Raw genomic sequence first — 26,615 nt, 5'->3', positions numbered from 1 at the left:
ATTTACCCTGCTAACCCTCTATCCCTGCTCCCCCAGGGGTATATCAGCTTGCAATATGCAGCCTGATTACACTAATCAGCCTCTATTGCATTAGTGGAGAGGGAGAGGGATGCATTTGGGACTGGTCTGTGGTGCATGAGACCATTTGAGGAGAATGTTACTGTGGGGGAGCTAACCTTTGCATGAGCTCTGACTGAGCCATGTGTGTGGCTGAAAGCACTGGTAACTGCATTGGTTCATAGCTTTCTGCAAAGAAGAGATTGAGTTCTGCCTTTTTGAGTTCTCTGAGGAGGAAACACAAGTCAGACAACAAGTAAAGACTACTTTATCCCCCTTTACTTTATTCTGAGTCAGTCGTAATGCTCTGGTCTTTTGATGGACCACCGAAGAGAATTAGAACTAGCTTTTTATTTTATTTCCATGTATTTCTTTTCCCTTGCTGTCTTTTTTAGTGCTGCTTTTTATGTCCTATAATTGGAGATTAAATCAGAGCCAAATAGCTTAAAGGTTGCACGATATACACTAAATATACAAAACATTAAGAACACCTGCTCTTTTCATGACAGACTGACCAGGTGAATCCAGGTGAACGCTATGATCCCTTATTGATGTCACTTGTTAAATCCACTTCAGTGTAAATTAAGGGGAGGAGACAGGTTAAATAATTATTTTTGAGACATGGATTGTGTATGTGTGCCATTCAGAGGGCGAATGTGCAAGGCAAAAGATTTAAGTGCGTTTGAATGGGATATGGTAGTAGAGCCAGGTGCACCAGTTTGTCAAGATCAGTAGACAACAAAGATCTAAGTGCACCGGTCCATGCAAAACGAACTGGCACACTCAGATCTAGCATGGTGTGGGGATCGAATAAGCAAGCAAGCTACAACCACTCCATTAACACTAAGTGATAATATTTTATATAATATAATATTTTCTTCGCTGAGACAGAATAAAGAAATCACAGGATATGGTCAGGTACCTTCATTCAGAGTGACACATTTTTTAGGTCTCTATATGATGTTGGTCTTTACTGTCTTTTGTGGACAGTGGATTCACTCCTGATGTGTGTAACTCACTCGTGCGTTCATCTCTTGACGTCACATTTCCGAACGCTTTTCCGGCATGACTTCGATCAAATTCTGAAAAAATATTAATTTCTCCCAAAATGTAAAGTGAAACAGTATGTCGTAATGGGACTTTTAGTTGGGAGGATAAAACCAATCCGAATGTTTAACAGCAACCTAATTTTGCAATCTTCCCTGTAATCAATCAAGTCAGCTCTTTTTTCTCATTTACCTCACTTGTCCTTCCTTGTTTTTCTCTTAATTTCATTTGTTGATGTATTTTAATGTGATTATGCACATTAAATCCAGCTTCATATCTGTCAATGCAAAGGCAGAAATCCCTCTCTCTCTCTTGGCTCATTAAACTGCTTTAGTAATTGAGAAGATGGCTTTAGGACTCGTCACAAAATTGTCTGCACACTCTCTGGACATGCAGTTTGTCAGCTTGTCTCAGGTCTTCCTATCTAAAAGTCCCTTGTTTTGTTAGTGAATATCATGGAGGCCTAACATATAATATATTGTAACATACATTATTCACTTTGTTTGACATGCAGGGCCAACTACAGGGTGTGCCTTAATACCAGTCTTAGATCTAAGAATAAATATTATTAACAACTAGAGACCAACAAAGTTTGTAATTAAGGACTTGGTGGACTGTATATTCTTAGGTTTGGTATTGCTTAATGTGTTCGCTCCCAGGTGCTGATCCGAACACAGACGAGACGGGTAAATTACAGTTGAGGTGGGTTTAATGAAGATGAGGATTCACACATTATTGGGCACGATGGCATAGGACCGTGTAGGATGTAGCATGGTGTAACGGTATTTGTCGTCTGAAGAAGAGGAATCATCAGAACAAAGCGCAGCGTGGTAAGTGTTCATGCTTTCTTTACTAACACTATAACAAAATAACAAAGGGAATAACCCAAACAGTCCTGAAAGGTGCAAAACACTAAACAGAAATTTACTACCCACAAAAACCCTGTGGGGAAAAGCTACCTAAGTATGGTTCCCAATCAGAGACAACGATAGACAGCTGTCCCTGATTGAGAACCCTACCCGGCCAAAACAAAGAAATACAAAAACATAGAAAAAGAACATAGAATGCCCACCTAAATCACACTCTGACCAAACCAAAATAGAGACATAAAAAGCTAGTAGGCACTTCAACGATAGGGCTTGATTGACAGCTTGTATTAACCAACTTGTTTGAGTGTAGTTCTGAACATAAAGGGTACAATAGTGAATGACAAACATGAGCTACAGTGCCTTCAGAAAGTATTCACACCTAGGGCTGTTGTGGTGACCGTATTACCGCCACGCCGCCGGTCACGAGTCACGAAGACAGTCAAATTCCACGTGACTGTTTGGTCACTGTAATTTAGCTTCTCCAAGCTCTGATGCTGCTGATGGTCATTAGTAGCCTACCAAACTTGCTAACTGCCTGGCACTCAGCACCTCTAATCACTCTGACATTAATGCAAATGTAATCGCAAATCTAATCAAACACTTCATGTAAGCTCATGTTGTGCAACAATTCTTTAGGCTATGCAATTGCGTGAGGAAAACAGTAATAGCCTCTATTAGAAAGAGAAGGGTCCCATCAGCTTTCTATAGGCTAGGCCTACAATATTTATTTCTCAACTTTCCTAATATTAAGCACATTGGTTATCTTTACAAAAGGAGTATAGCCTACCTGGCTGGCATGAAAATGAACCACGGGAAAAGTGTCCTCCATTTGCTATTTAAGTGCAGAGATGCATATATAGATAGATGTATATATGTGGCGTACAGCAGGTCAGCCATCAGGGGGAGACTCGTCGAGGCCTGGTGACAGATGGAGTCCACATCACGAGCGATGGCTCACTCTGCTGGACGTGCCAGGTCTAGACAGGCTCTCCGGCCAGTACTAATTGGGGCTGATTGTGGTTGGAGAGTAATCAAGGGGCTGATTGCTCACCAGCTGGACGAGGCCAGAAGGGCGGCACACAGGAGATGGGACTGGGGGAAGAGAGGTTACTCGCATATAGTCGTGCTCAGTCCCAGGGATAATGGAGAGATCTTAGTTTTGTTCCCCACAGGAAACAGCAAGACCCGGAGCCCAGAAGACGGTGTCCTGGAGAAGGTTTCCTGGTGGAGACCTATTTTTTTATATTTTTGTTTGTTATTTAAATAAACACCCTTGAAACCGAGCTAATCCAACTCTGTCCGTGTCTGATCTATGTAAGTGTCTTGAAGAATCTCCCTGGTCTGCCACAAGTGGTGGAGAATGCGGGAATTCTGATAACGTGGTCCGATCAGGGTTGACGATTACGCAGCATCAGCATGGATGAGTTGATACTGTAGCTCAGTTTGTCCAGGCCCAACAAGTACAACTGGCGGTTCAGGAACGAACGCTGGAGGAACAGCGGCTACAAAATGCCCGCCTCGTTGAGGAAATAAGGAAGCTACAAGGAGGAGCGCCTACTGAATCGCATCCAAACCAGTTTTTAATCAAGGTAACAGAAGACGACCACATCAAAACATACCTCTGCACATTTGAACGGACTGCACTACGGATGGCCAATGCCAAAGTGGGCAAGTCTGCTGGCCACGTTCCTCTACGGGAACACCCAAAAGGCGTATTGGGACCTTAACGACGAACAGGCGGCTAACTACGACGGACTCAAATGAGATACTCAGCCGCTATGGGTACAGCCTGGCCCATCGGGCACAACTGTTCCACAACTGGAGGTTTGTGATCGACGCATCTCCCCAAGCCCAGATGAGCAATCTACTGCGCGTCACCAGGGCATGGCTCCTAATCAACGTATCCACCCTCTCCATTCTAGACAACGTGTTCCTGGATAGCTTCTTACGGGTGCTACCCCACGACATGAAGAGGGCAGCGAGTCTATGCACGCCCCAGACATTGGAATGCCTTCTGGAAGCAGTGGAGACGCATTAGAACACTGAGGCCCTGCTGAGAGGGAGCCGGGCCGAGTCGGGGATCCGTTCAAGGGGACGGAAGGACAGCCCCATTGCTGTATACCCCGAACCGACAGTCGGCAGGGCCAGAGTGCTACAGATCCATGGACAGACGGCTGGGGGAGAGGCGACCAGCCACCGACGACCCCAGGTTGATGGAGACCAAAGGAGGTGTTTTGAGTGTGGCGCCCGGGGGAACCTTGCCTGGATTTGCCCGGCTTGAGAGGAGTTGATGCCATCAGCAAGCCCCGGAGGCAAGGTGGGCCACGCAGTGAACTACGTTGCCTCCTGTTAGGCGCAACATGAACCAATGGCACCCATGGTCTCGGTGAAGGTCGACGGACAAGACACAGAAGCTCTATTAGACTCCAGAAGTATAGTTATGCACGTAACCACGAGCTACCTGAACTAGGGGACCGAACGTGGTAGAGAGATGTGAAATCTTGTCCACAGTGACTCAAAGCGGTATCCAACCGGCCAATGCACCTGGGAATGGAGAAGATCCGGGAACGGATCGCCGCCCGGTTCCACTGGCCCGGAATGAGGAGGGCCGTGGAAGGCTATTGTCGCAGCTGCCCAGAGTGCAAAATCACTGTCCCAAAAGCACACTTCCGAAACCCTGCTGGTCCCCCAAACGATCATCGGGGTGCCCTTTGAACTTATCGCCATGGACATAGTGGGACCCCTGGTAAAAACAGCACGAGGGCACCGGTACATCCTGGCAACATGGCACGGGCCGTTTGGGGTGATAGAGAAGCTGGGACCGTCAATTACCGTGTATGGCAGCAGGGGATTTGGAAACCTCAACAGATTTACCATGTGAACCTTTTGAAGAAGTGGACGGGAGGACAGCCTTGGCTGTGTTATGGTCAGGACCCAGGACGCCAATGGTACCAGTGGAGGTCCCATGCAATGAGGACCTTGACCCGGCCCAGAAGCAAGCGCTCAGGGAGCTCGTTGATCAGAACATGGCGGTGTTCTCCGAGAAGCCGGGCCTCACAACCCTCATTGAACACCACGTCTGCACCCGGTCTGGGGAAACAGCACGAAAGAGTCCACATTGGATTCCTGAGGCGCGAAGGTAGGCCGTAAAGCAAGAAGTGGAGGCTATGCTGAGGATGGGGGTTGTCGAAGAATCCCGCAGCGCATGGTGCAGCCCCATCATGTAGGTGCCCAAACCGGGCGGTAGCCTACGCTTCTGTAAAGATTTCCAGGGTGTGGACGACATCAGCTTATTCGACGCCTACCCCCATGCTGAGGGTGGACGAGCTCATCGACCGATTGTGAAAGGCCAGGTACATCAGCACCCTCGACTTGACCAAAGTATTTTGGCAGATACCTTTGGCAGCGTCCTCCCGGGAGAAGATGACGTTTTCGACACTGGATGGATTATATCAGTACCGGAATGGTCAGTAACAGTCAAACATTTGGACACCTACTCATTCCAAGGTTTCTTTATCTTTTTTCTACATTGGAGAATAACATATGACATCAAAACTATGAAATAACACACATGGAATCATGTCGTGACCAAAAAAGTGACCAAAATATATTTCATATTTGAGATTTTTCAAAACAGCCACCCTTTGCCTTGATGATAACTTTGCACACGCTTGGCATTCTCTCAACCAGCTTCATGAGGTAGTCACCAGGAATACATTTCAATTAACAGGTGTGCCTTGTTAAGTTAATTTGTGCAATTTCTTTCCTTATTAGTGCGTTTGAGCCAATTAATTGTTGTGAGGAGTTAGGGGTGGAATACCGAAGATAGCCCTATTTGGTAAAAGACCAAGTCCAATTCGATTCCCGGGACCATCATTACATAAAATGTCAGCTACATTAAATATTATTATCACCTTATCAAGTCATTCACAGCGCTTTATTAAAAAGTGTAATATACTGCTGAGATGGTATTAAATAAATAAGTTTGGATACACAAAATTAGGCTCTAGAATGTTCAGATATTTTTGGTTCAATAGAGATGAACTTGCCTGACTCTTTATGTGCTCTAATATCATAGGCTAATTTATTTGGGACTAATTCACCACCTGATTAAGTGGAAACTCAAAAAACATTAGCTAGATCGCTAGCTCTAAGTATAATACCCACTGCTAGTAGCCACATATTAACCTAACGCTAAATGCAATGTCCCAAAATACGTTGCAGCCTACCGCCCAATGAGGCCTATGCACTCACAATGACCAATGTGCATTTTGCATGCTCAATATCTCAAAGCCATATCAAATATCTTGTTTGTAAAATAGTTGCTATTGAACTCAAATTGAGAGTTTAGAAATAAAAAAGTATACCTACAGAAAGCTGAGAACCTCCTCGCTCCAACTGTGACAGGATAGCTCTATTTTCCCCAATTGGATTTTAAAATGTTATAAAATCCAAATAAATATTTGCCCCTGGGAAAGTAGATCGTTAGTGGCTTGCTTGACACAGCAGCAGTCCCCAGCAAAGCAGGCACAGGGGTGGCAGGCAGACACTTTCATGAGGATAATGTACTTTACTGTTTGACCAAATCATGGCTTTAGCCTCCTAAAAAATACATTTTGAGTTAACCATGTAGAATGCGCCCAATACATTTTTTTTAAAGGCCTCTAAAGGTTGCAAAATACGACTAAATGGTCAGATTCTGGAGCCCTGTGATGAACTTCTACTTAACGATATGATAACTAGCAGCTGTTCAAGTGATTTAGACACAGTGCAACAGTTTTCATTCTCAGTATGGTTACCATAGATGGACTGAACTCATTTCTATAGCCCTGCGTTTTCATCTAGCAGGCCACACACACACACACACTGTGATGACGTGGTGTGATTTGTGTTGTAAAGTGTTGTTGTACCTCAACAGATGGATAGAGGGATAAAAATGAGAGGTAGTGGAAATGACATTTGTGCAGTATAATCTTGCTTTCCTCTCATCTTTTCAATCCAATAAACCTTCTCCTCAAGTACACAGACAATACTGCCATTTATAAAAGGTTTGAAAAGTGACTGTATATTGAAACATGGCAAACTGATTTTTGTCAGAGCTGTATGCAAATGTTTATTCTGCCAGAAATTACAAGCAGAAATAACCTTTATGCAACAGGTTGTTTTCCATATCACTGTTCTTCTGACATTGTTTTGAGGGCTGACTATCACCCAGCCATTGACGCTCCAGAGTTAGCTGCTTGCTAGCTGCTGGTGATAGCTAGTTACCAGCACAAGTAAGCTGCAGCTTTGTCCAGCATGAGGGAGATTGGTTGAATATGAAGTCCCTCTTGTCTAATAAACACAAACTGTTTAATGCCAGCCCATTGACGTACATCTTGCAATCATTCAGAATTGTTTCCATTTGAAATAGATTTGGTTGTGATTGACACACCCTTCTGCTGGCATGGGTTCCTATTGAATGATCACTGAAAACACTAGGCTTGATTATATAGTTTATTGACATGCTAATAGGCCTGAAGTTCTGGTTTCATGGTAATTTATAGAATGGTAAATTACACTGACCAAAAATATAAATGTAAATTCTTGGTCTCGTGTATCATGAGCAGAAATAAAAGATCCCAGAAATGTTCCATATGCACAAACATGCGACCTGTCAATCATTGAGTTCAACTCAAGTTGACATTTTAAAGGTGCAGAAAAAATACAGTACTTAAAATGGGACCCTGCATCCTTATCTGGCCGGTGGTTCTGTCCAGGTGTGTTAGTTTGATGTTTGTGGATAGCATTTCATTGGGACATACAGAGCATTTCGCCTTTGCCAAGATAATCCATCCACCTTACAGGTGTGGCATATCCAGAAGCTCATTAATCAGCATGATCGTTATATAGGTGCACCTTGTGCTGGGGACAATAAAAGGCCACTCTAAAATGTGCAATTTTGTCACAACACAATGACACAGATGTCTCAAGTTTTGAGGGAGCGTGCTATTATCATGCTGACTGCAGGAATTTTCACCCAAGCTGTTGCCAGAGAATTGAATGTTAATTATTTCTCTAACATAAGTCTCCAATGTCGCTTTGGAGAATTTCTCAGTACGTCCAACCGGCGTCACAACCGCAAACCACGTGTATGGCGACGTGTGGTGAGTGGTTTGCTGATGTCAACGTTGTGAACAGAGTGCCCCATGGTGTCTTTGGAGTTATGGCATAGGCAGGCATAAGCTACGGACAATAATAGCAATTTGAATGCCCAAAAATAATGCAACGAGATCCTGAGGCTCATTGTGAGGCCCATTTTCTTTAATGTTATCTGTGACCAACAGGTTCATATCTGTTTTCTCAGTCATGTGAGATCCATAGATTAGGACCTAATGAATGTACTTCAATTTATTGATTTCTTTATGACCTGTAACCCAGTTAAATCTTTGAAATTGTTATATGTTGCATTTTATAGTTTTGTTCAGTGTAGATACTGACCGATCCAATACAGAAAATATACGGATCCTTTACAGACTCTAGATCAATTGGAACAGGAAATGTTATTACAGTATGTCCCAATGATATGCTACCAACAAACTAACACACCTGGACATAACCATCGGCCAGGTAAAGATGGTGTCCCATTGTAAGTACTGTTTTTTTCCTGCACCTTTAAAATGTCACTTTGAGTTGAGCTCAATAATTGACAGGTCTTCCTCTTCTCTGCAGGGGCTAATCAAGATGCTGGAGGGACCTGACGTGCATGGACTACCACTACGAGGTGTGTGTGTGGGATTCTTGAGTCTGTATGTGTGTGTTTGTGTGGGCTCAGTGCAATGCAGTTACCGCAATGCTTGTGGGCAGTGCTTGTCGTTGGCGTCAGGGCTTTCCCATGGCCTGTCCTGTGCTGGGTCGTCCTGAGAGATCAGGCCAAGGCTGATGATCTTTAGCAATCTCCTGCCATCCCTAACTGGATTAAACAAAACGACCTTATTATCCATCTTCCCTTACCTCCTGTGCCACGCCATTGGATCGACTGCTCTTGTCTGGCTGGCTGTGGACAGACCAGTGCTTCCTCAAGCTAGATATTCTCCTTAGACGGGGCTCCCCAGGACAAACAATAAGCTACACACACCTAAACGTTCAATTGAAACCAACTGAGGTCATGGTTTAAGACGTAGCCCTGGCTAAGAAATATTGCTTCTGTTAACTTAGTGGGTGCCAAGACATTTCTTAAAGCACATGATGGGACACAGCTCTGAAGAACCTACTGTATTGGGAACCACAGTCTGCCTCAATGTTTGAATAAATCATCCCTATAGGAGAGGACACCACAATACTGTGTCATCTCCAGACTAACCCACACAGCTTGGAGTATCTCGTCTAATGACAGAGACCAGGAATACACAATGTCTCTCTGGAGACTGAATGGTCTGGCTGACTGTGGCTTTTTATTGCCTTGGAAAAAGTCCCTGAATGGTTGGTCTACTGTAGTTGGGCTTGACAAACTCTACTGATGCATGCATACTTACTGTACTGACATGATCTTGGTAGAACTTACCCTCATACACAGATCTAGGATCAGCTTCCCCTCACCAAATACTAACCTTAACCATCAAGGGCAGGACACAGTAAGCTGACATTGGATCAGTGCCTAGGGGCTACTTAATCTTACACTACTCTGACAAACTACAAAGATTTTTCCAGACTAAATATTGAAACTAGGAACCTCACTACCTTGGACAGTAACTTGTATGGTACAGTACAGTAGGTTGCCTTCACTGGACTATACAGGTTTTGGCATATGACAAACCCATTCTCAGTCTGTTAGCCCTGGCCTTCATTCAGTACTCTGCTTTGGGCTGTTCGCCTGCTGGGTGGATTACCCATTAAATGGGAAACATGTTTATTTTCTTTGGTCAACATGACTTTGAAGACGCTGCTGTAGCAAGTTATAGGCCATAGAGTAAGGCACAGACCAGCTGAACCTGCTACAGTTGATTTCAGTTAACTTTGTGGTCAATGGCTTAATTTGCTGTCCTATAAGGTGGACAGAGTGGGGTCGGTGAAACATACATCAAAATGTCATGGCTAAATTTAAGCATGATGACTACCTGGTCTAGTATGGCTCCCAATTTGTGGGATTGATTTTTTGGTTTATGTTCCTATCTGTCGTGTAAAGTTCCCATTCTTATTTGTGGGTTAGTGTTGTTTATGTGTGTTTGTTTATATGTTTTTTTAGGTGGATAAGTGTGTCCATGTACATTTGTGTTACTGCTCTACCCTATCAGTATTGTCATAATAGTCCATGACCCAGACCCCTAAATTTGGGCCATCGGGCTCACTTGGAAGGTCTATGTCCCTAGAGTTGGAAAATATGTGATAGCAGTGCATCATTTTAAGCTTTCTCTGGTTATCACCCCCCCCCCCCCCCCCCCCCAAAAAAAAATATGCCCCCTCCCATCCCAGCAACCATCCTTACTCCAGGCTGGTTCTCTCATGGGATTCCCTAGGTGTGAGGTGTGGAGGGATGCCTGGCACCTCACAACACCCCCTTACCACCCCCCTGTCCATGCCCTATTAACTCAAAGGAACCTCTGTCTGTGGACCCTCACACCTATCTGGAAGTCTGATGTCGAGGACAAACAGGAGTCCATTTCAGGCCCATTGAGCCCCTGGGGCAAGCCCCCTGTTATAGATTCATCAGCCTACATTATGTAAACTTTGTCAGGGCTTCACTTGGAGGCTAATGGGTTTCTGGCAATAGTGGTCAGCCAAGTGAACCTGTATGGATCAGAGACCGCAAATGAACGCCTTGTAGAATTTGACAAAAACTGTTCAAAAAAGAAAGGAAACATTCCAATAGTATTTGTGTTTAAACTGGATTTCCGTGTTTAACATGGGTTTATGGAAAATCATATATGGGAGCCTGAGGACTCCATGCAGGCAGTCAGACTCATATCCTCATCTAAACATTGACCTGCCAGCTCCAAACCTGTCAACACCCCCAGGGGTAAAGCAGATTTACATTCCCCCCCCCCCATCCCCCCTACCGGACTCTGATACACTGCTCCCTTTCAGCCTCAAAACTCATGGCAGGGCCACCGAGCGCAATGCATGCTGGGTAAGAAGTCTGCTGAGGCTATAAGAGGCTGGCTGAGTGGGCCGGTGGGTGGTGTGTTTGTTTTTGTTGGTTTGTTTGTTTGCCGTGTACATGCTGGGGTTGTTTGGTTATCTGAGGTTGCAAGCTAGGTACACTAGGCTGTCTGGGGGTGTGCTGGAACACACACACACACACACACTCCAGCCCAGTCTGGCTCTGCACTGAAACAGCCCTCTCAGGACATTTCTATAAGAGGCACCAAATTGACTTAGCTCAGGAAACCACCCTGAAGGTGTGGTATTATAAAAATAAACCATGTTGTTTCCGCACACCATTCTGTCCCGTGGTTTTATGTCAGGACAATGAGGGAAAAAACAACTTTTGAGCTATTTTGCATTTCTGCTCAGATACGTTTCATGTTTGTCACGCAGGTTGGCATTTATTGTCATGAGGTCTGTAGAGTGGTCACTAACTGGCCACAAAGTCATTCAATCAGATTTGAATCTTAACCCTAACCTTAACCACACTGCTAACCCTAATGCCTAACTTTAAATTTAAAACCAAAAATATAATTTTGGTTTTTATACATTTTTACATATACAGTGGTTCCTCCTTTCAAAGTTGTGAGCTTACACCGCGGGACTTAGAGGTACCCAGCGTCACATCTTCATTACTCCAGACCACCACAAGGGGGAGTTAGAGCAGTCATTATGCATTTGGGTCCTAAGGTTTTTATATGACCGATCAATGACGAATTTGACGCAAGCCACACGTCCCTGGTGACCTTCTTCAGCAAAGATGGCTGACAAAACATTACGGGGAAGCAAGTGTAAGTAGTTATAACGTCATAACGAGTCAAGCAAAAAAATTACAAATGAGAGGAACATGTTAGTTAATGTAGAGACAAACCATTGTGCATATTTTTTTTGTCATAGAGTTCATTTAAGAAAATCGATATTTAGCAAGTTTTTTTCAGTCACACCCAACTCCATTCTTTGAATGATGCTGTGTCTGCATGTATATATTACAATTATACACTTCAACAGTGTTTAACCACTCCTGCTCCTGGGACATCAATGATTACACATTGTAACTATGCAATAGACTATAAACATGATTTAAGTAAAGGCTGATTTTGTAATTCATATATACAGAATAAAAAACAGTACATCCTGCCAGCATGCCCACAAGCGTGCTGAATGACGCGTGGAAGAGAGCGAGGAACCAGGTGGGGAGTAACAATTTGCTCTGAGACCAGCATAATAATATGATGAAACAAGCAGGGAGCAGGTTTCGAACCCTCAACATTCTAGCCTGAAGTCCAGCACGCTATCGACTGTGCCCAAATGTATTAATTGGGGTTGGGGCCGATTGTGGCTAAAAACAATCGGAATCTTTAACAAGTGGAAAGGGGAAAAGTATTATTATTCGTTTTTCACAAGTGTAGTAGGATGGGCTATTAGCTGAACAATAGACTATTCAACCTTTACTAAAGAATTGTCTAATAGCCCAGCTAGGTGTGTGAACCCACCCCCAACTTGCAACAAATCATTTCTATCTATCTTTCCACATCTACCTACACATGTATCTACCTACAAATGGTTAATGTTCTGATAAAAATTATTTATATATATCACGGTAGGCCTTCATTGTAAATAATAATCTGTTCTTTCCTGACTTGCCTAGTAAAGGTTCAATTTCAAAAACATCTGGTGGCAACCGCAGCACAATCAATAGGAGGTGAACAGTGCCTGGTGCTGAAAATATTGCTAACTTGTTATGCAAGTGTTGCACACCAACATATGGTGAACACATACACAAGTCAAGTAATTCATTTCAACAATAATCTTCATTTTATTTTGACTTTACAAACAAGAAGAGGGCTTAATTGGAGTCTATTTCTTCGGAGCCTAGACCTATATAAAATAACTTAACTGGCTGAGGTAGGCTCTGAGGCTTAACAGCCTGATAGAAGTAGGATTTTTTTTTATTAGTCCTACTTACAATTGCATCTGGTCAAAAATGGAGCATCCTACATGAAATAATAATTTAAAGAAAAAAAAAGACTGCACGCTCAAACTAAAACAGTGTAACTAATAATTAAAAGCGCACATTTGTAAATCCCAAACTCTAAAAGGAATTGTATAGGTGGATACAAATTATGTGTGACACAATAAAGAATGTTAACAAGATGTAAACAAGATGCTGTGTTTTTATTTACAGTAATGATGGACAACTGGAGGCATTTTGAAAACAGGTTTTCAAACACTTGTTTTTCATCACTGTAGCAGGTGTCGCCCATTATGCAAATGTTTCCTATTAGCAAGACAATAGACTTTTTATAACCCGGCTATTGTTGTGAAAATCCTTCAACTTGCAAAGTATTCGATGCTTAAGTACTCTAAAGTGTTACATTTCTAACTCAAAACAGCAGTACAGTATTTATTAAACATATTTATGTTGTCGTTAATCAAATGAAATAATGAGAAAAAAGACATTCAAATGCAAATGTTTATATAAACTACATTTTATTTGCACTTCCACCAAGCAACAGGACCACAGATAAAACCTTGCTGAGATGATCAATGTATTTGTTGCATTGTTGTATCGTCAATTTCTCTAGCCAAAACATCTTAATGGCCTTGAACAGTTAATCTTTGCTTGTAGGCTTGGCAGAGTTACGGATGAATGTTTTCAGTTGATGACGAACATGTTTGATCGGGTTTAATTCAGGAGACTGCAATTAGAGTGATGTTGATGTCGTGCCGTGATGCCAACAGATTACAGATTGCCTTTGCCAATCACTCATCATCTTCATGAATATAAGCAAGTAATGTCTGCTAAATAATCCATTTAGGTTTCTCCAGAAATAAATCATTCTAAATAACAAACTGGCTTTATTTACAAATTAGTAAGAATGTCTCACCCCATGTTCAAGAATTGCCTTTTTCGCCTCTAGGGCACTGCACCCCAGTGCTAGCTGTGCCACCAGAGGCTCTGGGTTCGCGCCCAGGCTCTGTCGCAGCCATGGGTCCACGGGGCGATGCACAATTGGCCTACCGTCGTCCGGGTTAGGGAGGGTTTGGCCAGTAGGGATATCCTTGTCTCATCGCGCACCAGCGACTCCCACAATTTGTGAAATGTATACATTCCTGGTGACAGTCCTTCTCATGGGGATAGTAAAGAAGAACTCCATAAGAGAATATTGGAGCAGAGATCCTATGTTTGCAACTTCCTTCTTTGACCCATTATACAAAATAAGAAATGTTAACAGCTGGCAGTAAAGTGCCATGACAAACGAGACGTCCATGTCCTCTCCACTGTTCATACAGCAACCATGTCGGGCCACAGGGAAGGTGGACCACCTGACGGGAGAGAGAAACAAACCAGACAGAGAAACATCAAACCAGACAAGCTTGACTATAACCTCAAAATGGGGGCAGTGGATAAGGCGGACATGATAAACAGCGTTGTGGAATGCACTCAGAAAACGACCAAGTGGTATAATATATTTTTCTATTTATCCAGGGTAGCTTCAAAATACAACATGTCAATACTTCTGACGCATTTAGCATTGTTTTACAGAGCTAATAGAAGAATGTAACTAGCTACATAAGCATGATTGAATATAACACCATAGAAAGTGAGTAACATGAGTAACGTTACTTCGAGTGTCCGCGGTTATAATATACACAAATATATTATGCTCCATACACACAGTGAGCTACAGTAGAACCGGTAAAACACGACACACAGAAACTATTATAACGTAATAAGGCACTTACTTTGATAGAAACGCAGTCTGGATTTGAACCTGGGTGTCTGTAGTGACGCCCCTAGCACTGAGACACTGTGCTTTAGACAGCTGTGCCACTTGGGAGTCATAAGGCCAGGATAGCTTCAAAATACTAATACTACCCTGACACAATTAGCATTGTTTTCCAGAGCTAATAGAAGAATGTAGCTAGCTACCTAAGCATTGAGTATAACACCATAAATGTTATGAAATGAGTAACGTTACTCCGCGTGTCCGTAACAATCACATTCTGGAATGGAGAGAATGTTCTAACATCACGTGCATAAAAAAACTCACGCTGGGGCGACCGTTAGAGATATTTGGAACTCACACATGAAAGGGTTAAATAGCCTAGTATGGTACTGCCGACCATCACGTTGTACAGCGCCATATTTTGCAGTCCATCCTTATGGAAACCCAGAGGGTTTTTCATTTTTCTTGGAATAGAAAAAACATAATATTAATCAAATTTATTAAGCAAGTACCAGTCAAAAGTTTGGACACACCTACTCATTCCATTTTTTTCTCATTATTTTTACTATTTTCTACATTGTAGAATAATAGTGAAGACATCACAACTATGAAATAACACCGGTCTCCTGCGTGCCCCGCATTCTGTAGTACAGACATGGCCTGCTCTCCCTTATGCAAGGAATCAGGCACTTTCCCATGTTTACTACAGTATGTATTGTAGACTGCACAGTAGCCTAATAAACAAATAAACACATTTCGTTAATAAAATAATGATAAAAATACTCTTTCAAAATGCAGATGTTGATTTAGTTATGGATCCATAGTGAATTCCTAAGGGAATAAATATCACTTATTTACAGAACTATTGGAACAAAGTTGTCTAATGAAGGCAAACAATTTTGAATCCTCCAACCCTGTAGCCTACTCCCGACCGGCACGTTGTACAGCGCCATATTTTCCATTCCATCCTAACGGAAACCCTGAAGGTTTCATTTTTAGATTTTCTCTGAATAGAAACACCATAATATTAATCAAATTAATTAAGCCAAATTTCCTAAAATCAATCCCATATACTATGTTATTACAAAAAAGGTTTTCAATTCTCTGGTAATGCAAATACGGAATACTATCAAATGCTTCTCAAAGAAGCCCTCTGGTGGTCAAAATAGCAATAACTTGCAGTAACAGAAAAAATGTCTGACAATTAAATGGCGTGCCACAGAATGCTGCGGCAGCATGCAAGGTGTGCCTCAGTATGATGCAACTTTTAAAGGAGGAACCACTGTAGCCATTTTTTACATTGCAGCTGGCCCATCTAGAGGAAATCACTCAGTTCTACCTCCAGGGCAAGATTCATGATAATAAACGTCAACCTGCATTTGTCACAAGGTGCCATTTGGGCAGTCCATTGTAGCCTGTAGAAAAGGCTGGTAGTGATAAGTTATACAACATGACTCAGATCTCACTGCCATCCATCACCATGCATCACCATGCAGTCATTGGCGTGACACTAGGTAAATTCGTGCAAATATATAGGTAATTCACTGTTATCTTGTTCTGTACTTTCGTCAGCAAAAACACACACCTTAATACTCATATGTATGCTATGGTAATAGCCTCTCTTTTGTTTGCCTCTTTCTATCCCTCTGTCATTGCTCATATTTGGGTATCGATATGGAGGCAAATTGCTTTTTCCTTGAGCTGGATGTACTCATGTTGTAACCTCTGCGACCCCTGCGGTTGTGCACTCCCGGGGGTGTCAATCTGTGGTCATCTTTGGCTTATCCCAGTTCTGTGGTTGAGACTGGAAGGATGTGGTGGGTTACATAGCCCCTCTCTTCAGGCCCCAAAATGAGGAGTGATGTTACTGACTCCCCACTCCCATCTCTGTCATCTCTAGAGATGTTCTGGAGAGTACTGTGTCTAACCACACAGTGCCATTCTGTGGTGTGTGTATGTGTGTGTGTGTGTGGGGGGGGGGGGGGGGGGGGGGTATCATTCTGATTCTCTTTCTCCCTCGCTCCCTCCAAACTCAGCCGGTGCCAAACTCCATGTCGTACTATATTCACCAATATATTCACCAACCATGTTGGTTCCATCTCTTTGAGGTTCTGTCCAATCACTTTGTTGTGCTCGTCATCCTTCTCTTCACCGTCCTGGGGCGATGTATGGTCAACGGAATGCTGCAGATAGTGTTCCAGGTGAGTTGACAGTAAAACTGGTTGAGACTAGGATTTTAAAAGGGTAACATCCTAGATCTGTGCCCAAGAATGTCTACCTCGAGTGGCTCTGACATCACATTGCCACCTAGTGGATCCATTGGGGCTCTACAGTGGTTTTATGGCAACTGCCGTCTTCAGTTTACAGTTTTTTCCAACTGCTTACACACAAAATCTTTTCATGTCACACGATTTTTGAAACCTCTCACTCAAAGTGCAAAACTACACATCAAATATCCAAAACCATAAGCTTTGACTTTTTTTTAAAACACTACACACAATTCTCTACCTAAAACACAGAAATCTAACAGGAAGTGACTTGCTTTCCTTTTCTAAACACAACCAATCAAAATGCTACACTTATTCACCAGGTCACACACACACTCCTCACTCACATGTGCAAACACTAATAGCTTAACTGATCACTAACCAATCACTGTATAGGCCTATAAATAGGTCAAAGGTCAGATTACCTGTTTTGAACAATGGATGCCAACAATGGACAGAGAGCAAGAGGAGTAGGAGGGAGAGGAAGAGGAAGAAGAGGACAAGGGCAAAGAAGAGAAGGAAGGATAGCTATCTCTGATGAGATTAGGGCAACACTTGTTGATCATGTGATCAACCACGGTTTGACCATGAGAGAGGCTGGACTGAGAGTCCAGCCCAACTTGAGTCGATTTACAGTGGCGTCCATAATTCGAAACTTCAGAAATGAGAACAGGTATGCAACTATCTAATGACTATTTTAGCATTACAGTAATGTACAGCTGTTTCTCCAGGCAATGGCGGACGCATGTGGGGACATAGAGGTTGCCTCTGTCCAAGGTTGGATACGCCATGCTAGGAGATACTTCCCTCGATGTTTGGCAGGAGAAAACATATCTTTTGATGTGGACAAAGTATTGTGGCCAGACCCAGGCCGGAGAAGAGATGAAGCATAGCTTAGCACTGGTGACTGCCCCCCCCCCCCCACCAATTCCTGGACTGTCCCCCCGGGACCCCTCACACATAATTGTGTTCTTTACTGTATTCTAAAGAATATACTTTTGGTTTACGTATGTTTATGGTTTTGTCGTATGCTACTGTATACAACAATAATGTTTGGCCTAATAAATATTTTCTGTTTCTACATTGCATTGGTGTTTACAGTGTACTTGTTACCCCGCTCAACAGATTACTTTCACTGTAGAACATTGTATTGAAATGTAGATATAAGCCTATGAAAGACCAAAGAGCTTTAGATTTAGAACAGTGTTTACATGGTACATCCAAAAATGTACTATTATGAAAGCAGTGTTTGCCATTTGATGCAAATGCTTCATCCTGACATGTGTTTATGGCATTCTGAATGCAGTGTTACATTTTGAAGGAGATGTGAGGCATTTTGCATTTTGTGTGTGCAGTTTTGGAAAAAGGAGACATTTTTGAAAAACGTGTGTAAGCAGTTGGAAAAAACTGTAATAAATCAGTCATCAGTTAAATACAGGAAATCAGGACTTTCCCTGCTGCAATGGCCTAATCTATTACAAAGCAGATAGTCCTCATCAATCATCATGCTATTTTTCTGCCAGTACCTTTTTGGTGTCCTTTCTCCCCATCGACCCTCTGTGTCTCCTCCTCGACCCTCTGTCTCACCTCATCTACCCTCTCCCCTAGGTGACTCTGATAGTGAGTGGGAACCTAAGCTTTCTCAACTGGCTGACCATAGTTCCCAGTCTGTTTTGACAATGGATCTCTGGGGTTCCTGTTCGAGGGGCCAAGCAAGCCGTACCGGACCTCCAAGAGGCTGCAGGACAGACCCCCAAACCCACCAGAGGTACCCCCTCAACAGCCATGAAATCTCCTAAATGAGCCCAACTTCTTACCCATCAGTGGTAGAGCCCACACCATAGAAATATAATAATCTATTATATTTATCTAATTCCCTCACAACCCATACCTCTGCCTCAGCCCAGACACATCTTTGCAAAGAAAGAAATCGATATGGACAGGGTTAAGGTATTGTGGGGATTATCCTGGAATTCTGGGTATTTATTTTCATCCTATAAGAATAGCAGGGCTGCTGTAACCCTGTCTGGATGTTTTATGATTGGGACTAATGATGACAGTCAGAGAGAGGGAGAGGAGGTATTAGACCAGCTTTCCACCTGGCTCCACTGAGTTGGCCTGACTGATGTCTCTACCAGTCGTGCTGTGTGTGTCTGCGTGCGTGCATGTTTGTGTGTGTATGGACTCCCCCTTCCCACACGCCTGGCTAAGCTGTGTGTTTGAGTATACAACACCTAAGAGTGGGAAATGAGTGGGTCCACATGGGCACCCTACCCCTCTCCACCCGCTCCACTCCCGAGCCTCTCCACTCCACATCTCCAACACCCACACCTGGCTGTATGCACATCTGGAGCAGGCTAGCAGGCTATTGGGCCTTGACAGATGGTAGACACTCAGCACCAGACATTACCAATGTGCCTGACAGTTGGCCCAGAAACATAAAGGAAGAAGTTAACGATTTGGACATGATGGGAGGAGTATGGTTTAGTGCTGGGACAGCTGAGGAGAGGGAGGAGGGAATGGAATGAAAGAGCGAGAGAGAGACAGCTTGAGATGGCGTGGAAGACAGTGATGAATGTACATGTACAGGTAACTGCCAAAATAAAGGAAACACCAACATAAAGTGTCTTAAAAGGGCATTGGGCCACCACGAGCCACCGAACCAGCTTCAATGGAATGCTGTACATTCTACAAGTGTCTGGATCTCTATTGGAGGGATGGGACATCATTCATCCACATTTATACATGACCCTAACACTTCAGCTCCACCATAACGTTGAGTAGCTTTGCCATCAGCGTCGTGTCAATGTGACGTTCTACCTGCTACACAGAGCTTGTTTTGAGAGCGGAGAGCAGCACAGGGGAGGAGCATCTTTATTCTATTTTCTCCAAATGTACTGGTCCATATTCATCGATTATGCATAAGTACAATAGCGTTGGTCCAGTTTTTCACAAGTACTCATTCAATTGTTGCTAGCGGCTGTACTAAATGATCCTCCAATGACACAAGTTGCTTTTGTTTACTTTGTGAAGATAGTCAAAGCCAGCTACCTAGAGTTTCGGCTAGCTAGTAGCTTCTTGACTTCATACATCTTAGAACAATAACCAGTGGTGAACAATAACCAGTGGTGTATAGTTGAGGCCATATGCAACCAAAATCAACTTTAATTCAATTCACAAGATAGAATGAACGTGTGCGTCAGCCATCGAGAATTGAACCTCTGCGGTTCTTGAGCTTGGACGTTGCCATTGGACGTGATGCAACACGAGCGCAACACGAGCAGTATAGCAGCTTTCATTGATTTCAAAGGAAGCATTTCCTCAATGGCTGATTGCAATACTTTGTATCCCTCATTTACTCAAGTGTTTCCTTTATTTTGGCAGTTACCTGTATACATATTTTTTTTATTTTTTACGTCGAAGTGCAGTGAATGTCCATGTTGTGTATAAAAACAGGAATAGGCTCCAGCTAATTGATCTCCCAAGACTCAAATGGCTTTAGTTCTATGTTGGGTAATATGTCATTTAAGTGGGCCCAACATTCTGTACTACCTCTACTAGGGCTGTTTTTTATTCATTTTTAGGCATAAAAATTCATTCTTTAAGTCAAACAACGGGTATGGTTCTGATGCATGGTTTTAACATGGATGGGTTGACGGGTTGCCATCTCAATCCGAAACAGGTAGTGGGGATTTGAGCTGTCTACTCCTCCAGTTGTCTGTGACTAAATGCCCCATGACCACATAGGCTAAGCCCCTCTCTCTGGCTACTGCCAAAGGGATCTTGTGTTCCTAGATACGCACACACACACACACATACATATAAACTCAGCAGAAACAGAAACGTCCTCTCACTGTCAACTGCGTTAATTTTCAGCAAAGTAACATTTGTATATATTTGTATGAACATAACAAGATTCAACAACTGAGACATAAACTGAACAAGTTCCACAGACATGTGACTAACATAAATGGAATAATGTGTCCCTGAACAAAGTCAAAAGTAACAGTCGGTATCTGGTGTGGCCACCAACTGCATTAAGTACTGCAGTGCATTTCCTCCTCATGGACTGCACCAGATGTGCCAGTTCTTGTTGTGAGATGTTACCCCACTCTTCCACCAAGGAACCTGCAATATCCCGAACATTTCTGGGGTGAATGGCCCTAGCCCTCATCCTCCAATCCAACATGTCCCAGACGTGCTCAATGGGATTGAGATCCGGACTCTTCGCTGGCCATGGCAGAGCACTGACATTCCTGTCTTGCAGGAAATCCCGCACAGAATGAGCAGTATGGCTGGTGGCATTGTCATGCTCGAGGGTCATGTCAGAATGAGCCTGCAGGAAGGGTACCACATGAGAGAGGAGGATGTCTTCCCTGCAACGCACAGCGATGAGATTGCCTGCAATGACAACAAGCTCAGTCTAATGATGCTGTGACACACCGCCCCAGACCATGATGGACCCTGCACCTCCAAACCGATCCCGCTCCAGAGTACAGTCCTCGGTGTAACGCTCATTCCTTAGACAATAAATGTGAATCTGACCATCACCCTTGGTGAGACAAAACTGCAACTCGAAGAGCACTTTTTGCCAGTCCTGTCTGGTCCCGCGAAGGTGGTTTTTGCCCATGGGCAACGTTGTTGCCGTTGATGTCTGGTGAGGACCTACCTTACAACAGGCCAACAAGCTCTCAGTCCAGCCTCTGTCAGCCGATTGCGGACAGTCTGAGCACTGATGAATGGATTGTGCGTTCCTGGTGTAACTCGGGCAGTTGTTGTTGCTGCTATCCTGTACCTGTTCCTCAGGTGTGATGTTCGAATGTACCGATCCTGTGCAGGTGTTGTTACACGTGGTCTGATACTGTGAGCACGATCAGCTGTCCGTCCTGTCTCCCTGTAGCCCTGTCTTAGGCGTCTCACAGTACGGACATCGCAATTTATTGCCCTGGCCACATCTGCAGTCCTCATGCCTCCTTGCAGCATGCCTAAGGCACGTTCACGCAGATGAGCAGGGACCCTGGTCATCTTTCTTTTGTTGTTTTTCAGAGTCAGTAGAAAGGCCTCTTTAGTGTCATAAGTTTTCATAACTGTGACCTTAATTCAAATCAAATATATTTGTATAGCCCTTACATCAGCTGATATCTCAAAGTGCTGTACAGAAACCCAGCCTAAAACCCCAAACAGCAAGCAATGCAGATGTAGAAGCATGGTGGCTAGCAAAAAACTCCCTAGATAAGCCAAAACCTAGGAAGAAACCTAGAGAGGAACCAGGCTATGACAGGTGGCCAGTCCTCTTCTGGATGTGCCGGGTGGAGATTATAACAGAACAGGGCCAAGATGTTCAAATGTTCATAAATGACCAGCATGGTCAAATAATAATAATCACAGTAGTTGTCGAGGGTGCAACAAGTCAGCACCTCAGGAGTAAATGTCTGTTGGCTTTTCATAGCCGATCATTAAGAGTATCTCTACTGCTCCTGCTGGGAATTGCCAGGGATCTCATGATACGAAATCACGGTACTTAGGTGCCGATACAGTATTCATTGCGATTCTTACAATTGTATATTTATTTCTATTCGATACTGTGATTTTGTGTATATTGCTCACCATATGTCTTCTGCAGAGGGACAAGAGAGAGCCATGAGAAAACAACTAGTTTTGATGAGCCATGGAAATAAAATTGTTGTAAAACATATTGGCTCCCTATATAAGAAGATGGAGCTATTAAGAAGAACAGGCTATTAAGGGAAAATACTGGAGTTTTGCTGCAGGTATGGCCAACTAGCGCAAAAATGTGAATGTGGCTCTGGGCGTTCTGATTGGCTATCTGAGCATTCCTGTGGTACTGAACTTGCTGAGCTCCAGACAAGTGATGAACACGTCCTTCAGCCCACTCCGCATTGTCAACAACCTACTTCATCCTCCTCTTCCTTTCTCTCAACATTCTCCATTTCTCCTCTAGGTTACCCTATATCCCAAATTCTGTTCTAGAATTGTTCTCTGCAACTTTCACTCTCTTTGACCCTCTTTTCTGTCTCCCTCCCTCTGTACGCAGTATCACTAAGGAGCGGACTGAGGTGATTCTGCAAAGTACTTTGAGCACGGACCAGAAGGACCCAGAGGCTGTGTGGGAGGACTACCAGTTCCTGTGGAAGCCAGGGGACCTGATCTGACGGCCCTGCTTAATCTTCCCCTATGGGCCCCACTGGCGCATGTGGCTCGCCACCCTCCAGGTGCAGTCAGTCTGACACTTGGCAGACCTTTGGACTACAACAGCTCTAACTTGACATGCGAGAATCAGGAATTTTGTTTATTTGATTTACTGTTAGTTGGTTTTGTGCATGCCTTGGATTTGTTTCCCCATCCCTGTCCAAAATTCCACCACCCCACTTACAATTATCACAATGGAGAATGTCCATAACCATGGCAGAATTCAGATACAGTATGATGCCATTGTTCTAGCACTGAGTTTGTCATCTACGGCACGCAACATGGACCCAGACCTACCTGCCCTGATTTATTTCCTCTGTCAGGGCTAGCAGCCCACACGATTCTCAACTTCCGCTGTTAAACCTGCTTTCTACACGCAGCTATCTCAGGTGAAGATCTTCCCGGAGACTTGATTGTGTGGCACCCTGTTTTTAATGTTACCTTCTCAAGGCATAGGGTTTCCTGCTGGTCTACCTCCAATCCTAGAACCAAGATAATCCCAGTCAGACATTTTGGCAAGAGGGGGGAAGGTTGATGTCACACATTGGCTCAATGTTCACATAATAGTTTGGTGGAGTAGACTGCTTTGGATTAAGGTATTTGTTTGAAGTGACAGTTGATCTTCCACTCACCTTTTCCACCCCTTGTCTCAATTTTCCTCCCTCTTTCTCTATCTGTCCCTCTGTTCTCCCTCCCCCTCTCTCTCTCTCGCTCTCTCTCAACCAGACCTATGTGCAGAGTCAGTGGGAACACAATCCCTTCCAGGGCAGAGACAGTCCCAGTTACACTAACACTGGGCAGTGGAGGGGAGAACCTCTGCCGTTATCCACAACAGAGTTGTCCATGATAAAGAGAAGAGGGTGAAAAGCAGTTTGATACGACACGTGTTTCTGTAGTATGCACATTTCATTTAAAAATGGCCAGCTGTTGCCGTTAGGCGACAGCTGCGTTGAAGGCCTAACTGATCTCAGCTGTGTGTGTGCGTGTACGAGTGTGTGTGACTGTTATACAGCCTTTTTCTGAATGCTTAAACACTAACAGTGATTCTTGAAGCACTATCTCTGAAACCATTAACACTTGCAGCCAATGCATTTACCAAGTGTGCCAAACTGAATGCACGTGCTCTGATTTACGCTCAGTTTTGTAATTTTATGACACACTTTTTGCAAAACTGTAAACACAACTCACTGCTTTACACTCAATTTAAATTTTGCAATTTAATAACACACTTCTGGAAAAACTGTAAACATTGGTCTCTACATTGCTACACAATTTCACCAATTGCCTTTCCACATTGACACATGTAAAAACACTTTTAGATAATGAATTGACTTACAAATCAGAGCTTGAGCACTATAAATAGGCCACAGGTAAACATTTGGTTTGGACAACATTTGGAGGCCAATAGGACGGGGAAGAGGAAGGGGAGTCAGGAACACAATAACGGATGAAATCAGAATGACTGTGGTTGACCATGTTGTCAACCATGGGATGAGCATGAGGAAGGCTGGGCAACGGGTTCAACCAAATCTGAGCCACTATACTATTGCAGGTATCTTCCGGATATTTAGAAATGAGAACCGGTAAGTAACTATAAGTGCTCTTCATCTTGCTGGTACTGTACTTTCATAATGAGAAGGATCTATCACTAAAACCATTCAAATGTTTTTACACAACTGCAAGAAAACTGGTGGAAGAGGTCGACTGTTCACCCCAGAGCAGGGGACCCACATTGTCAATATGATCATTGCAAATAACTGCATCAGAGAACTGCAGGACCACATAATGGCAGATATCACCACATTCCAAAACGTCAACAGAGTGAGTCTCTGCACTGTCTCGCCTACTGAAACGCAATAGTATTAGGACGAAGCAGCTGTACAGAGTCCCTTTCGAAAGAAACTCAGACCGTGTAAAACAACTGAGATATAAATACTGGATCTGGAAGTGTATGGTGCTACATCAAATTGACTGATCCCTGTCTTTTCCTACTGTGCTACATTGTTTCGTCTTGTCTCTTTCAGAGAGTCATGGAGCTAGAAGCAGATGCAGTGCATCATGAGCTAATATACGTGGACGAGGGAGGTTTCAACCTTGCAAAAACAAGGGGCCGGACACCAAAAACAACATCACCGGACACCGTGCCATCATCAACGTCCCGGGACAACGTGGTGGCAACATAACAATGTGTGCGGCTATTAGTCAAAACGGCGTCCTTCACCATCATGCAATCCTAGGCCCATACAACACTGCACACATTATCACATTTCTGGACACCCTCCATAACAGACTAATGATAACGTACCTGGGCTGCTCTGGCCCCTGGTCATCAGGAATTAGTCTGTTATGGAGGGTGTCCAGATGACCAGGGGCCAGAGCAGCCCAGGTACGTTATCATTTGGGACAATGTTAGTTTTCACCGGGCTGCTGTGGTCCGCAATTGGTTCACAGGTCACCCATATTTCATCTCACTCAATCTCCCCCCATACTCTCCGTTCTTGAATCCTATTGAAGAATTCTTCTCTGCATGGTGTTGGAAGGTGTATGATCACCAGCCCCACCAACGCATACCCCGTACCCCATCTAATTTTTTCTGTACTTTTTTTTCTAGCAAAAATGTTTTTGTTTTCTCTTACTGCGCTTTTGTTGTTTGAGGAGTGTTAGAACATTTTGAGATTGAAATGTTTTTTTCCTCTTATTTGTATTGATAGTGTGTTATGTTCGGAATACACATCCATACTTTACACATTTGGATACCTGTATGTATGTGTTTACTACATGTATGAGAACTTTATTGCAAACTGCTGTGCCATGCACACAGAAAAAGAAAAAGACACAAGTGTTTTTAATTTATACTATCAGTGCGTAGTTGGTGCTTCGTGTGCTTATTCAAATTATGGTTTGTGTGTACTGTATTGACGCAAAAAAAAAAAATTTTGAAAAAGAGTTTGAAGAGTTTTGCAAGAATTGTTTGCTTTTGCAAGAGATGTATAATGTTTTGCTGTTTTGGTGTAAGGTATTTTGGTTAGTGTGTAGAGTTTTGCAAAAAATAGCCTATAGTTTCAAAGATAGTACCTAAGCAATCAGAAAAAACAGTAATAATTGCAAGCCTCACATTCTTTGCAGAAACTCAAATGCCTTGTCCTATAGCCCCCTCTAGTGGAATGTTTCCTCAAGATATAAAACGTGTCCTTGTATTATCTCTACACTAACCATTCCGGTCCCTCCATTTATCCGTCTCCCTGCTTCCCCAGGTGGGTCCGGGGAGAGCACAAATTCAGCCCTCCTGGCAGTGAAACGTATCGGAGCAT

At 43.4% G+C, this 26,615-nt stretch overlaps 1 pseudogene; it reads left to right on the top strand.

The window, feature by feature from the left end:
- The window catches only part of LOC110498754 (lipase maturation factor 1-like), a 54,191-nt pseudogene extending 28,704 nt beyond the window's left edge, over window positions 1–25,487 (top strand).
- Window positions 25,488–26,615: the final 1,128 nt, after the last annotated feature.

The sequence above is a fragment of the Oncorhynchus mykiss genome, chromosome 20 (genome assembly GCF_057628025.1).
Source record: "Oncorhynchus mykiss isolate SJ-2025 chromosome 20, ASM5762802v1, whole genome shotgun sequence".
In the NCBI taxonomy this organism is placed as follows: domain Eukaryota; kingdom Metazoa; phylum Chordata; class Actinopteri; order Salmoniformes; family Salmonidae; genus Oncorhynchus; species Oncorhynchus mykiss.
Note: the sequence above shows the minus strand (reverse complement) of the source record. Positions and strands in the feature narration are given on the sequence as shown.